This window comes from Chiloscyllium punctatum, chromosome 11 (assembly GCF_047496795.1).
Source record: "Chiloscyllium punctatum isolate Juve2018m chromosome 11, sChiPun1.3, whole genome shotgun sequence".
Taxonomy (NCBI): domain Eukaryota; kingdom Metazoa; phylum Chordata; class Chondrichthyes; order Orectolobiformes; family Hemiscylliidae; genus Chiloscyllium; species Chiloscyllium punctatum.
In genome coordinates this window covers 32,696,946-32,712,829 of record NC_092749.1, presented here as the reverse complement: position 1 = coordinate 32,712,829, position 15,884 = coordinate 32,696,946, and the positions used below count along the sequence as shown (strand labels likewise).

Below are 15,884 nucleotides of genomic sequence, written 5' to 3'. Positions count from 1 at the left end.
AATAAAATAAGCAGTTGTGTTTTTATTCTAGGGAGTCCTACAAATGCTTGGCTCTGGAGGAGTTTTTTTCTTTGGAATTTATTATAGAAGAATCTTTTTTTTCCAGTTAATCAGCTAAGTGGTTGATTTTCTTTTAGTTTTATGTGTTTGATATAAATATTTAAGTTTTTCCATTTTAACATTTTCTGTAGACAATGAAAGGTAATTTTGTTTCTATATCAGCTGTTATTGAATTTTTTTAGGCTTAATGTTATTAAGGCACGCATGAAGTACAGAGTGAGATGGCTAGTAGATTTAAAAAGTGATTATACAGCAGAATCAGACAGTCAGGAAAGGTAAGAAGATAATTCAAACATCCCAGGTGGCTATTCCTCTATCAAATGGATATTACGTTTTTGGAGCTGTTGAAGGGAGTAGTCTCTGAGGAAAACTGAAAGGTCAGTCAATAATTGGACACCTGGAATGATTTTTATGTCAAGCAGCATTTGACAATATTTAATAGAATTATTGTTATGGGGACTCTCCTGTCAGGGGCATAGACAGGAGACTCTGGCAGAAGTGTAAATTTAGGTTGGTTTGTTGCTTTCCTGGAGCTAGGATTAAAGGACATCAAAACTTTTCAAGCATATTGTTAAAAGTGAGGTTAAGAAGCCATAAATTATTGTACACATTGATAGGAAAGACATTTTTAGGGACAGATTAAAGCAGTATGGAGTGAATTTAGGAGGTTAGGTAGAAGATTTTAAAAAAACCTTCAAAGTAGTAATTTCTGGTTTATTCCAAATGCCAACTCGAACGAGGGAGTGAACAAAAAAGATAAAGGAGATAAATCAATGGCTGAAGACTATTGTTCAGGGATTCAGTTTTTTGGACAAGTGGAATGTCTTTTGGGATAGGCCTTTTCAAAAAGAATGGGTCTAACCTCAACTGGAAAGGAACCAAAATCTTAGCGGGGAGATTTGCTCGTTCCATTAAGAGAGACTTTATACTGATGGAGAGGTGGATTGGAAGAATTCCAAATAACAGTTTTCTGAATGTGAAGACAGCATATCAGTTAGAAAAGAAAGACTAGACAGAATCAGAATTTGTAGTAACTCTGAAGAACTAAACTGCATTTATTTCAATGCAAGGGGTCTTAAGGTAAGGGTGATGAACTTGGCATGTTTAAGAACATGGGATTGGGACATCATAGCTATTACAGAAATTTGGGTGAGACATGGATAAGGATGGCAGTGGGTCGGGGGAGGTGGGGATGGTGTTTTTGTTTAAAGAATATATAACTGTTGTAACTAGAGAAGCTATTTCTGAAAAATCATCCAGTGAAAATATATGTTGAACCCCAGGACATGGGAAAGATTCTAAATGGATATTTCATGTCCGTTTTTAATGTGGAGAAAGAAATGGAGTCTCGAGAATGCAGACTTCGATGTTTTAAAAACAACCCCAGGAAAAGTTGTTTTTTAAGAGGAAGGTTCCTGTGTGGAATGAACTTCCTGAGGAGTGGTGGATGCAGGTTCAATTACAATGTTTAAAAGAGATTTGGATAGGCATATAAATAGGAAGTTTGGAGGGATATGGGCCAGGAACAGGTACATAGGACCAGTTTAGTTTAAGATTATGTTTGGCATGGACTGGTTGGATTCAAAGGTCTGTTTCCGTGCTCTATAACTCTACTCGTACACCCCATTATTTTCTATCCCTTCCTCTGCCTACCCTGTTGCCCTTTCTCTCTCTGGCCTTCCCTCTCCATCTACCTACCTGTTCTTCATTCCTCCACATCCCTTCCCCATCAGCAAAAACATGTTTTCCTGGCAGCTATGTGTTCTGGAGGATCACTGGACTCTAAATTGCTTCTAGGTAAAAACAATGACTGCAGATGCTGGAAACCAAATTCTGGATTAGTGGTGCTGGAAGAGCACAGCAGTTCAGGCAGCATCCAACGAGCTGCTGGTTGGATGCTGCCTGAACTGCTGTGCTCTTCCAGCACCACTAATCCAGAAATCGAAATTGCTTCTCTTCACTGATAGTGCTAGGTCTGCTCAGTTTCTTATTTAACACGCTTGTGTATTCACATGCCCTTTATACACATGCCAAAGCTGTTCTAACATAACGAGTTGTTTATGTGTTCCTTTGCTGAAAAGGTGAAAAAGCTGTCTGAACGTAGCTAGAAAAGTTTAGAATTTCCCATATTACGACTGAGAAAGTGAGGACTGCAGATGCTGGAGATCAGAGCTGAAAATGTGTTGCTGGAAAAGCGCAGCAGGTCAGGCAGCATCCAAGGAGCAGGAGAATCGACGTTTCGGGCATCAGCCCTTCTTCAGGATTCCTGTTCCTTGGATGCTGCCTGACCTGCTGCGCTTTTCCAGCAACACATTTTCAGCATATTACGACTGACCCTTACCACAACCCCACAAAAATGACTCTGCGATGAAAGGATTTTAAAAAGCGTTATTCCACAAACAAGACGTAGACCTAATAGAGATAATCCAATTCGCTGCTTTAATGATTTCAAATAGTATGAAAATGATTGAGGACTCAATTTGACAACTTAAGAACTTGAGTACATTTTGCAATACATATTATTTGTATGCTGAAATTATCACAAGTTTGAAACCTATTATTTATTTTTTGATTTTAATGAGAATGAACTACTTGTTTTATGCGTATTGTCATCACAATTCGGCACCTGCCACCACAAAGATCGTTCAATACACCAATTACAAAACTAACCTGCTTTTACAACTTCAGGGCAAGTCAAAATACGAAGTATCTTCGTAATACCAGCTTAGTATCCATGCAATGCAATCAATTTGTGCACCGCAGGGTCCCACGCACCAAATCGATGACAATATCGTTTTTGCTGATACTGGCTGAAGTTAAATATTGGCAAACCGGCTTTTCGATGCACAGGACAGAGACAGAACAGATTATTCTTCCTCGATATCTGCTCTAAAGTGTCAGCCTGAATTTCATACACAAACATCCGAATTGTGAGCCACTGGTTTAGAGTGACACAGTAATTATGAGCACCATTCATGCCCTGACCTAGGGCAGCCCCTGGTCAGTTAAACTGCTCCCATTTCAAATACTGTAGCAGCCCTAACCGAGCTAGGCCGCTCGAGGCGGCGCCTGCGCACTGGTGTCGGCCCGCCTCCGTCCCGTGGAGGAGTCAGAGCGCGAGTTGGGGCCCTGTTACTTGCACCTGGCGTCACTGCAGCGATCATGTTACTCGGTACAGAATCTGTCACAGCCCTCAGCACCGAGCGCTGAATTCTGATCATCGGCACTGGGTAAACCGGCACTCTTCACAGGGTAAGGCAATGTCTTTAAACTGCTTAAATTGCCGGGTGACGATATGTTTTAATGGTCGGACATGTCGTACATGTTTTGTTTATTTTTGGTCAGTGTTGAACGGATATTGGAAACCGGAGATAAACGTAATACAATCCGTTGTCCGATGTTAACAGAACCCATCAGGTGTAGTATGATCGTTTAGGGATTTGGCTGGTTTAGTGGTTTTATACATGGATCATAATCCTGAGGGCTGAACCAATGATTCGGAGGCGAGTTCACATCCCATCACTGGAGGAATTTAAATTCAGTTGAGTAAATAGATGTGGAATTAAGCTATTACCGGTAGTAGTGAACATGCAGATACTGGAGTGCAATAAAATCTTTTGGGTTCCCTGATATTCTTTAGAAAAGGCGATGTGCTGTCCTTACATGTTTTGACGTATTTGTGACAACAGACCGTAGAGTACAGGTAGTTCTCCTCTTACGCCGTCGTTGCTCCAGGGAAACCTCGCTTAATAGAAAATCGCATAATTTAAATAACGGGGCCTATGGGACAAGTCATAGAGATATACAGCATGGAAACACAGACCCTTATGTCCGACTGTGCATGCTGACCAGATATCCTAACCTAATCTAGTCCCATTTGCCAGCACTTGGCCCATGTCCCTCTGAACCCTTCCTATTCATCTACCCATCCAGATGTATTTTAAATGCTACAATTGTACCAGCCTCCACCACTTCCTCTGGCAGCTCATTTCATACACGCTCCACCCTCTGTGTGAAAAAGTTGCCCCTTGGGTCCCTTTTAAATTTTTCCCCTCTCACCCCAAACCTCTAGTTCTGGACACCCCTACTTCCAGGGAAAAGACCTTGTCTATTTATCCTAAACATGCCCCTCTGGATTTTGGGGTTAGGAGCAGACCAGCAAAAATATCACTTCTGATGGCTCAAAAATCACCCAAACGTCTAACACAAAGTCTGGGACAGCCCGAATGAAGATATAAATCTTATTTATCAATGAAACAAAAGTAAATTTAACACAGTACATTAAAAAAAATTAATGCAGGGACAGAGGGTTATCATGGTGCATAAGGTAGACTCCCTCATTCCTGTTAAGCGAGATATATCACATATTCTCTCCTTATGGTCAGAATGCTTTATAATATCTAGCTTCGATTTCAGTGTTATACCCTTTCTTTTGCGTTCACCACTACAATTTTATTACCAGGATGCTACTTGCTAACATTCTTGTCACAATGCCCCTCCATTTTTTTTCAAAAAAAGGATTATTTAGTAGTAGTGTACCCTTCACAGGAAGCTGCTCTCTGTACAGTACCCCTCACAGAAAGTGCTCTGTCAGCAGCTGACATTGGCGCATGTGCAGAATGGCACGAAGACTGGACTGGCACGTGCGGAGTACGGCACGAAGACTAGCGCGACATCGGCACATGAACAGACCGGTGCAGAGACTTCGGCGCAGGCATTGGCAGATGCGCAGAAGGAAGCGCGCGAAACGATCACAGCTGGAAACGTGCATTGAGAACGTAGGCAAGCGTTCTCAAAAATACCTTTCCTTAATTCCTCAGTGACGTCATAAGCAAGTCATGCTGCCGGAACGCGTGTTATCAGAGAAGTACCTGTAATGTATTTGACTCTCGACTGCCTGTTAAATTGTCTGAGGGAGCCTTTCTGTTGTATTAACACCAGTACAAAAAAGTACAAGAAATATAAAATGAAAGAAATATAAGAAAACGGAACTATCACTGCACATGCAGTCAACTCTTACTGTCTTAATGGCCTTAACACCCCCAGCTCAGTCAACCCTACAAAGTCCTTGCTAAAGTCGAGTAATCTGTGCTAAAATTTTGAAAATTGTGCCACAGATTGGTCAAGAAAAAGCCTGAATGTAATAATAATTAGAATCATACCTTTCAGTCAATGCTGGACCTCTCCATCACCATTTTAGGGCGTGTCTTGTTCTACAAGTAGGATGTGTTGTGCTTGGATGAAACATTCAAGGTAGCAAGGCACAGAATACACTCTAGATGGGTGAGCATCAATGTCGTTTACAAATAGTAACTTGGTAACATTGCTACTGACTCATCTAGTTGTGTCTTAAAGGGCATAGCTCTCTGGTTGGATGTGTAGCTGGTGACGATGTAACATGAGAGAACATAGAGTCATAGAAATGTACAGCACAGAAACAGACCCTTTGGTCCAACTCATCCATGCCAACTAGATATCCTAAATTTAAAAAATTCTGGCTGTAAGGGGAAAGGTTTCTGGCTGTGACGGGCTGCTGTTTTTTGAGGTATTTTAGGTGTTGGAGGTGATTTCCTTGAACTTCAGGAGCAGCAATTATTGTTTTATATGCTGTTGCATTGTTCTGGAACTTTGGAGAAAAAAAAGTCAAAACAACGGCACTTTTAAAAGAGAGAAGGATAGACAATTGGCAACATATGGTCAGTGTTGGGGAGAGAGAGAGAGAGAGAGAGAGAGAGAGAGAAAGAAACCCACATTGCTAACTGACACTGCAGTGAACCTGCGCAGTTACTGCCTTTGCTGTTTAATTCATGTATCGCTGGACATCGGAGTGTATCACGGAAAACTTAACAAACAGCGAAATTCACAACTAATCTTGGAGGAACCTCTTTGGGAGAGGTCACAGCACAGAAACAGATAAGTGGATAGTTTTAAATGGATAGCCTTGCTGTAAATCTACAATAGTGAATAGAGTGGGTTCTTTCTTCATTAAATATTTTATTGAAATATGTCACTTAAGTATTAAGTTGGCCTGGAGCAGTGTTTTGTAGAGAAATAAGTAAGTGCAATTTTCTGGTCTGTAGATTGGAAGTAGCAAAAATGGCCTTTAGTAGAGAGATATGGTCTTCTTGTCGGATGTGGGAGCTTAGGGAGAGTTTACCTGTTTCGGAGGCTTATACCTGCAATAAATGCCGTTGGTCACGAATCCTATCAAATCAAGTGGATCAGTTGAAGCGACAGTTCGAGGTAATGAGGACTTTACAAGAGCAAGGGGGTGTGATGGAAGGCAGTTATAGGAGGGAGAAAAGCCGCAGATACAGTCATATCGATGGGTTAACTCCAGGAGAGGTAAGAGAGGTAGGCAGGTAATGCAGAGTTTTCTGTGATTATCCCCATTTCAATCAAGTGTGCTGCTTTGGAAAATGTAGGGCTGATGGATTTTCAGGAGAATGTAGCACGAGCAGCCAGGCTTCTGGTATCAGAACAGACTCTAATGTAATGAGGGGTACGTCGGGTTCCAAGCGATTGATTGCGTTGGGGTACTGCCTAGTCAGAGGCACAGATAGAAGTTTCTGTAGCCAGCATTGAAAAATCAGAATTGTGTGTTGCCTCCCTGGTGTCAGGATCAAGGATATCTCAGAGAGGGTGCAGACTGTTCTCAAGGGGGAGAGGAACCAGCAGGAGGTTATTGTACACATTGAAAGCAATGACATGGGAAGGGAATAGGATGAGATTCTGAAGGGAGAATATAGAAAGTTAGGCAGGAATTTAAAAGGTCCTCGAGGGTAGTAATATCTGGATTATTCCCAGTTCTATGAGCTGGTGAGGATAAGAATAGGAGGATAGAGCAGATGAATGTGTAACTGAGGAGCTGGTGTATGGGAGAAGTGTTCACATTGTTGGATTATTGAAATCTCTTCTAGAGTAGAAGTGACCTGAACAAGATGGATGGATTGTATCTGAATGGGAAGGGGACTAATGTACTGGTAAGGAGAATTGATAGAGCTGCTTGGGAGGATTTAAACTAGTAAAATGTGTGTGGGGGGACGGTATGGTGGGGAATGGGGGGCGGGCAATGGGGGGGACCTAGGGAAATAGTGAGGAAAGAGATCAATCTGAGCCTGGTACAGTTGAGAGAAGAAGGGAATCAAACAGTCAGAGAAGGCAGGGACAAAGCAGAGAACAAGGTAGGGCTGATAAATTAAACTGCATTTATTTCAAAGCAAGAGGCCTAACGGTGAAGGCAGATGAACTCATGGCATGGTTAGGAACATGGGACTGGGATATCATACCAACAACAGAAATGTGGCTCAGGGATGGACAGGACTGGCAGCTTAATGTTCCAGGATACAAATGCTACAGGAAGGATAGAATGGGAGGCAAGAGAGGAGAGGGAGTGGCGATTTTGATAAAGAATAGCGTTACAGCTGTACTTAGGGAGGATATTCCAGGAAATACAACCAGGGAAGTTACTTAGGTGGAACTGAGAAATAAGAAAAACATGATCACCTTATTGGGATTGTATTATAGACTCCCAATTAGTCAGTGGGAAATTGAGAAACAAACTTGTAAGAAGATTTATCTGCAAGGATAACATGATGGTTATGGTAGGGGATTTTAACTTTTCAAACATAGATTGGAACTGCCATAGTGTTAAGTGTTTAGATGGAGAGGAATTTGTTAAGTGTGTAGAAGACAATTTTCTGATTCAGTATGTGGATGTACCTACTAGAGAAGGTGCAAAACTTGACCTACTCTTGGGAAATAAGGCAGAGCAGGTGACTGAGGCGTCAGTGGGGAAGCACTTTGGGGCCAGCGACCATAATTCTATTAGATTTAAAATAGTGATGGAAAAGGATAGACCAGATCTAAAAGTTGAAGTTCTAAATGGGAGAAAGGCTAATTTTGATGGTATTAGGCAAGAACTTTCAAAAACTGATTGGGGGCAGATGTTCACAGGTAAAGGGACAGCTGGAAAATGGGAAGGGTTCAGAAATGAGATAATGAGAGTCCAGAGACATTATATTCCTGTCAGGGTGAAAGGAAAGGTTGGTAGGTGTAGGGAATGCTCGTTGACTAGAGAAATTGAAGATTTGGTTAAAAAAAGAAGGAAGCATATGTCACGTACAGACAGGACAGATCAAGTGAGTCCTTAGAGTATAAAGGCAGTAGGAGTAAACTTAAGAGGGAAATCAAGAGCACAAAAAAGGGGACACGAGATAACTTTGGCAAATAGAGACAAGGAGAATCCACAGGGTTTTTACAAATACATTAAGGACAAAAGGGTAACTAGGATCCCTCAAAGATTAGCAAGGCGGCCTTTGTATGGAGCTGCAGGAGATGGGGAGATACTAAACGAGTATTTTGCATCAGTGTTTATTGTGGAGAAGGATATGGAAGATATAGAATATAGGGAAATAGATGGTGACATGTTGAAAAATGTCCATATTACAGAGGAGAAAGTGCTGTCTTGAAGTGTCTTGAAATGCATAAAGGTAGATAAATCCCCAGGACCTGATCAGGTGTTCCCTAGAACTCTGTGGGAAGCTAGGGAAGTGATTGCTGGGCCCCTTGCTGAGATATTTGTATCATCGATAGTCACAGGTGAGGTGCCGGAAAACTGGAGGTTGGCTAACGTGGTACCACTGTTTCAGAAAGTTGGTAACGACAAGCCAGGAAACTATAGATCAGTGAGTCTGACGTCGGTGGTGGGCAAGTTGTTGGAGGGAATCCTGAGGGACAGGGTGTACATGTATTTGAAAAGGCAAGGACTGATTAGGGATAGTTAAATGGCTTTGTGCGTGGGAAATCATGTCTCACAAACTTGATTGAGTTTTTTGAAGAAGTAACAAAGGGGATTGATGAGGGCGGAGCGGTAGATGTGATCTATATGGACTTCAGCAAGGCATTCGACAAGATTCCCCATGGGAAAGCAAATCTTAGCAGGATTTATACACTTAATGGTAAGGTCCTGGGGAGTGTTGCTGAACAAAGAGACCTTGGAGTGGAGATTCATAGCTTCTTGAAAGTAGAATTGCAGATAGATAGGATAGTGAAGAAGGTGTTTGGTATCAAAAAAGAGAAAATCTGGAAAGTCTCAGCAAGTCTTACAGCATCTGTAAGGAGAGAAAAGAGCTGATGTTTGGAGTCTAACTGACCCTTTGTCAAAGCTAGAAAAAAGAAATAGGGAGGTATTTATAATAGGCTGAGAGAAGGTGAGTCATGGCTCCAGAAGCAATGGTAGCAATAAAGAGGTGATAATGACAGTGTATAGAGAGATTATAGGGAGATTAGGAGCTGTGAATGACCAAGACTGAAGCCAGTGCTATGTGACAAAATATGGGGGGGGATGGGTGAAGCAAAGGCAAAATGGAAAATAGGGGAGAAGGGTAGCAAAGGGGGAAGAGGAGAGGAAAAAGATTATGAGAGTGTGGGGAGTGAGAGAAAGAGAGACAATCAAGAAATAAGAGGTACAGAACAGTGAAAGAAATATATTTAAAAAAAAATAAAATTATAGAGCAGAGTGAAAACAGAGGGGTCGAGATGGGATAATCATCTGAAGTTGTTGAATTCAGTGTTGAGACCGGCAGGCTGTAACGTGCCTAGTCAGAAGATGAGATGCTGTTCCTCCAGTTTGCGTTGAGCTTCACTGGAACATTGCAGCAGACCAAGGACAGACATGTGGGCATGGGAGCAGGATTGTGTGTTGAAGTGGCAAGCCACGGGAAGGTCCAAGACCTGATTGTGTACAGACCGAAGGTGCTCAGCAAAGTGATCACCCAGTTGGCATTTTTTCTCTCTGATATAGAGGAGACCATATTGGGAGCAATGAATGCAATTGACCAAATAGAAAGAGTGAACTTGAGAGTGAAACGCTCTCAAACAAGTGAAACACTGCTTAATCTGAAATGAGTGTTTGGGGCCTTGGATGGTGAGCATGGAAGAGGTAAAGGGGCAGGTGTTGCACCTTCTGAGATTGCATGGGAAGGTGCCTTGTGTGATGGGAGAGGTGTTAGGTGTGATGGAGGAGTGGACTAGGTTGTCCCAGAGAGAATGATCTCTGTGGAACGCAGATAGGGGGAGGAAGGGAAGATGTGTTTAGTGTTGGTGTCGTGTTGGAGTTGGCAAAAATGACGGAGGATTATTCTTTGCGTATGAAGGCTGGTGGGGTGAAAGATGAGAACAAGAGGGACCCTATCCTTGTTCTGGGAGGAGAGGGAGGGGGTGAGGGTCGTGGCCCAGGAGATGGACTGCATGCTGTCGAGAGCCCTGTCAGCAACTGTAGGTGGGAAGCCACGGTTGGGAAAGAAGGAGCACGTATTAAGAGCACCACTTTGGAAAGTGGCCTCATCGGAACAAATGCGGTGGAGGCAAAGGAGCTGAGAGAAAGGGATAGAGTCCTTACAGGACGTAGGGTGAGAAGAGCTGTAGTCCAGATAGCTGTGGGAGTCAGTGGGTTGTAATGGATATTAGTGGATAGACTATTGCTGGAAATGGAGACAAAGGTCAAGGAAAGGAAGGCAAGTGTCAGAGATAGACCAGGTGAAGGTGATGGAGGGATGGAAACTGGAAGCAAAGTTTATGAATTTTTCCAGGTCAGGATGAGAGCATGAAGCCACACCGAAATTGTCATTGATGTACCGATAAAGCAGTTGTGGGAGGGGACCTGGGTAGGCCTGGAACAAGAAATGTTCCACATACCCCAGAAAAGGCAGGCATAGCTAGGACCCATGTGGGTACCCATTGCTACACCTTTGATTTGGAGAAAATGGGATGAGTTGAAGGAGAAGTTGTTGAGAGAGAGAACAAGTTCAGCCAGGCAGAGGAGAGTGGTGGTGGATGGAGATTGTTTAGGCCTCTTTTAGATAAAGAAGCAAAGAGCTTTCAAGCCGTCTTGGTGTAGGATGGAGGTGTAAAGAGATTGCACATCCATGGTGAATAGAAGGTGGTTAGGGCCTTCGAATTGAAAGCTGTCAATGTGTCACAGGGCATCAGAGGAATCCCGGATGTAGGTGGGGAGGGGGTGAACCAGAGGAGTAAGAATGGAGTCAAGGTAGGAGGAAGTTCAGTGAGGCAGCATGCTGACACAGTGGGCCTACCGGGACAGACCTTCTTGTGGATTTTGGGGAGTAGGTAGAAATGGGCTGTCCGGGGTTGGGAAACTATGAGGTTGGAAGCTGTGGGGGGGGGAGACATCCGGAGGAAATAAGGTCAGTCACAGTGTTGGAGACTATGGCTTGATGCTCAGTGGTGTGGTTATGCTCCAGGGGGAGGTAGGAGGAGGAATCTGAGAGTTGGCGCTCAGCCTCTGCGAGGTAGAGGTCAGTATGCCAGACAACAACAGCATCCCCTTTGTCAGCAGGTTTGATGACAAGGTTGGGGTTGGACCTAAGGGAGCGAAGGGCAGAAAGTTCGGATGGAGAGAAGTTGGAATGGGTAAGAGGGGCAGAGAAATTAAGGCGGCCAGTGTCCCATTGACAATTGTCAATGAAAAGATCGAGGGCAGGAAAGTGTCCTGGTGGGGGTGTCCAATTAGAGGTGGAATGTTGGAGGGATGTGAAAGGATAGGTGGAGCGGGGGGGAGGACTCTTGTCCAAAGAAGTGAGCGCGAAGGCGATGGAAGAAGAGCTCAGCATCATGTCGAGCCTGGAATTCATTGAGGTGGGGACGTAAGGGTACAAAGCTGAGTCCTTTGCTGAGAACAGCACGTTCAGCCTCAGAGAGGGGGAGGTTTGGTATGCTTTCCTTAATTGGTCAGAGTATTGAGTACAGGAGTTGGGAGGTCATGTTGCGGCTGTATAGGATGTTGGTAAGGCCACTTTTGGAATATTGCTTGCAATTCTGGTCTCCTTATCAGAAAGGTGTTGTGAAACTTGAATGGGTTCAGAAAAGATTTACAAGGAAGTTGCCCAGGTTGGAGAATTTGAGCTATAGGGAAGGCTTGAATAGGTTGAGGCTGTTTTCCCTTGAGCGTTGGAGGCTCGGGGTGACCTTATAGAGGTTTATGAAATCATGAAGGGCGTGGATTGGATAAATAGCCAAAGTCTTTTCCCTGGACTGGGGGAGTCCAGAACTGGAAAGCATGGGTGTAGGGTGAGAGGGGAAAGGTATAAAAGAGACTCAAGGGGCAACTTTTTCATGCAGAAGGTGGTGCATGTAAGGAATGAGCTGCCAGAGGAAGTGGTGGAGGCTGGTACAATTGCAATATTTAAAAGGCATCTGGATCGGTATATGAATAGGAAGGGGTTGGAGGGATATGGGCTGGGTGATGGCAAGTGGGGCTAGATTAGATTAGGATTTCTGGTCAGCATGGAAGAGTTGGAACGAAGGGTCTGTTTCCCTGCTGTACAGCTCTATGACTCTACAATTCTAATCTAATCCCACCTGCCAGCACTTGTCCCATATTGCTCTAAACCCTTCCGATTCATGTGCCCATCCAGATTCCTTTAAATGTTGTAATTGTACCAGCCTCCACCACTTCCTCTGGCAGCTCATTCCATACATGCACCACACTCTGTGTGAAAATGTTGCCCTTAGGTCCCTTTTAAATCTTTCCCTTCTCACCCTAAACCTACCCTTTCTACTTCTGGGAAAATACCTTATCTATTTACACTATCCATACCCCTCAAATTTTATAATCCCCTATAAGTTCTTATCCTTAAGCTCAAAATGCTTTATAATATCTAGTCTCTAGTGTTATTGCCTTTCTTTTGTGTTCACCACCTGCAATTCTATTACCAGAATGTTTCTTGCTATCATTCTTGTCACAATGTTTAACAGGAATGAGGGAGTCTACCTTACGTGCCATGAGTGTGGGGGGCACAGTGGCTCAGTGGTTAGCACTGCTGCCTCACAGCTCTGGCATCCAAACTTGGGTGGTTTAAAAGACATCTGGATGGGTATATGAATAGGAGGGGTCAGTGTGGACTTGATGGGCTGAAAGGCCTGCTTCCACACTGTAGGGATTCTGCTAAACTATTTTCTATGAAACCCCTCAAGCTCCAACACTCTAGGCAAAACAGCCCCAGCCTATTCAACCTCTCCTTATCATTCAGATCCTCCAACCATGGCAACATTCTTGCAAACCTTTTCTTGAACTCTTTCAAGTTTCACAACATCCTTCCTATAGGAAGAAGACCAGAATTGCACACAGTATTCCAAAAGTGGCCTAACCAATGTCCTGTACAGCCACAACATGACTTCCCAATTCCTTATACTCAGTGCTGTGACCTAGAAAACCATACCAAACACCACCTTCACTATCCTATCTACCTGCAACTTCACTTTCAGGGAACTATGAACCAGCACTCCAAGGTCTCTTTGTTCAGCAGCACTCCCCAGGACCTTTATCATGAAGTGTATAAGTCCTGCCCTGATTTGCCTTTCCAAAATGCGACTCCTGAAATTTATCAGTCTCGCTGGTGTGCCAGTGCCTCCATGCTAAATGGAATAGATTCAAAGCAGATCTAGAATCAAAACTAGATATCCAAAAGGTTCTGTTATACATCAACTGGATTATATTCCACCAGAATCTGTAGGTTTTCTAACCTGGCATATCTTTTGCTCAAGTATATAAAAAATCCATGGGCAGTATTTACTGCAGGTGATGGCACTCTAGCCTATCAACTGGAGAACTGTTGGAAAATGCCTTTCATTGCCTCTTTTTTGGAAGGCTTGAAGCAATATATGCCTATCAGGATCAATGACAACCATCAGCGCACACCCAGGCAGAGGTCCAGGACTACCTAAGGACCTGGGCCATGGATGACCGAGGGTGGACTGGATTCATGGGATAGCGATCAAGAAGGTTAGCATCAAGGAGGGTTGCTGTAAATGGGCCATCCTCTCCCTTCCTGATTCAGGGCTGCTTAATCAGGCAATAACTGCATTTGAACGAGAGACTCCCATCGGAAGCTTGTTTAGCCAACTGAATTATTTTTCAATGGCAAATCACTAACCTGCTGAATATCAGTGTGATTAATTGGCCATTTGATAACCTTTTTAGTTGCCGGGCAGGAGCACTTTGGACTTAATTTGGGCAGAGGTGAGCAGAGTGCTCCGCATTGTACCTTTTCTTTAATTTTTCATGGGATGTGAGTACCACTGGCTAGCACTTATTGCCCAACCCCTTATTTCGTTGAAAAAGTGGTGGTGAACCTGAAGGCTGACTAAGTCCTCTTGACTAGGAGAAAGTGAGGACTGCAGATGCTGGGGATCAGAGCTTGAAAATGTGTTGCTGGAAAAGCACAGCAGGTCAGGCAGCATCAAAGGAGAAGGAGAATCGACGTTTCGGGCATAAGCCCTTCTTCAGGAATGCCGAAACGTCGATTCTCCTTCTCCTTTGATGCTGCCTGACCTGCTTCGCTTTTCTAGCAACACATTTTAAGTCCTCTTGACTTCAGAGTATGGCCTTAAATTCAGCCTCATGGTTCAATATGGATTGTAGAAGAACTTGCCAGGAACAGCAACTGGTGTACTTTAAAATGAGAGGTTAATTTAGTGAGACTACTACACAGGGATATATGCACACTAAATAGGGGAAGAAATATGCTATGGGCCAAGCTAAGTGATGTTCAGCTAAGATGGATCGGTTTTATCACTTCCAGATACGAATGGTGATGTTGAACTGAAAAGTTAATGGGAGGAAGAGGTTCCATGAATTTCCCATCCTCAAATATGGTAGAGTCTTACTCATGAGTACAAACATCAAGACGACTATTTCTAGACAGAAGTGAGGAGTCATAGAGATGTACAACATGGAAACAGAACCTTTGGTCCAACCCATCCATCTGACCAGATATCCCAACCCAATCTAATCCCACCTGCCAGGACCGGGCCCATATCCCACCAAACCCTTCCTATTCATATACCAATCCAAATGGTCTTAAATGTTGCAACTGTACCAGCCTCCACAACTTCCTCTAGCAGCTCATTCCATATGCATACCACCCTCTGTGTGAAAAAGTTTCCCCTTAGGTCTCTTTTATATCTTTCCCCTGTCACCCTAAACCTATGCCCTCTAGTTCTGGTCTCCCCCACCCCAGGGAAAAAACTTTGTCTGTTTATCCTATCCATGCACCTCATAATTTTGTAAACCTCTATAAGGTCACCCCTCAGCATCCGACGCTCCAGGGAAAACAGCCCCAGCCTGTTCAACCTCTCCCTATACCTCCAAATCCTCCAACCCTGGCAACATCCTTGTAAATCTTTTCTGAACCCTTTCAAGTTTCACAACATCTTTCTGACAGGAAGGAGACCAGAATTGCATGCAATATTCCAACAGTGGCCTAACCAATGTCCTGTACAGCCACAACATGACTTCCCAATTCCTTATACTCAGTGCTGTGACCAAAGAAACCATACCAAACGCCTTCTTCACTATCCTATCTACCTGCGACTCCACTTTCAAGGAACTATGAACCTGCACTCCAAGGTCTCTTTGTTCAGCAGCACTCCCTAGGACCTTACCATTAAGTGTATAAGTTCTGCTAAGATTTGCTTTCCCAAAATGCAGCACCTCACATTTATCTGAATTAAAGTCTCTCTGCCACTTTTCAGCCCATTGGCCCATCTGGTCCAGATCCTGTTGTAATCTGAGGTAACCCTCTTCGCTGTACACTACATGTCCAATTTTGGTGTCATCTGCAAACTTACTAATTGTACCTCTTATGCAGAATCCAAATCATTTATGTAAATGACAACAAGTAGAGGGCCCAGCACCGATCCTTGTGGCACTCCACTGGTCACAGGCCTCCAGTCTGAAAAACAACCTTCCACCACCACCCTCTGTCTTCTACCTTTGAGCCAATTCTGTATCCAAATGGCTC

At 43.6% G+C, this 15,884-nt stretch overlaps 1 protein-coding gene across 1 annotated transcript in view; it reads left to right on the top strand.

The window, feature by feature from the left end:
• Positions 1-3,159: 3,159 nt before the first annotated feature.
• The window catches only part of LOC140482872 (CAP-Gly domain-containing linker protein 4-like), a 276,546-nt gene continuing 263,821 nt past the window's right edge, over positions 3,160-15,884 (top strand). Inside the window, exon 1 of the mRNA XM_072580592.1 lies at positions 3,160-3,312. The gene's annotated coding sequence lies outside the window, so the exon portion shown is untranslated. The remainder of the gene's footprint in view (positions 3,313-15,884) is intronic.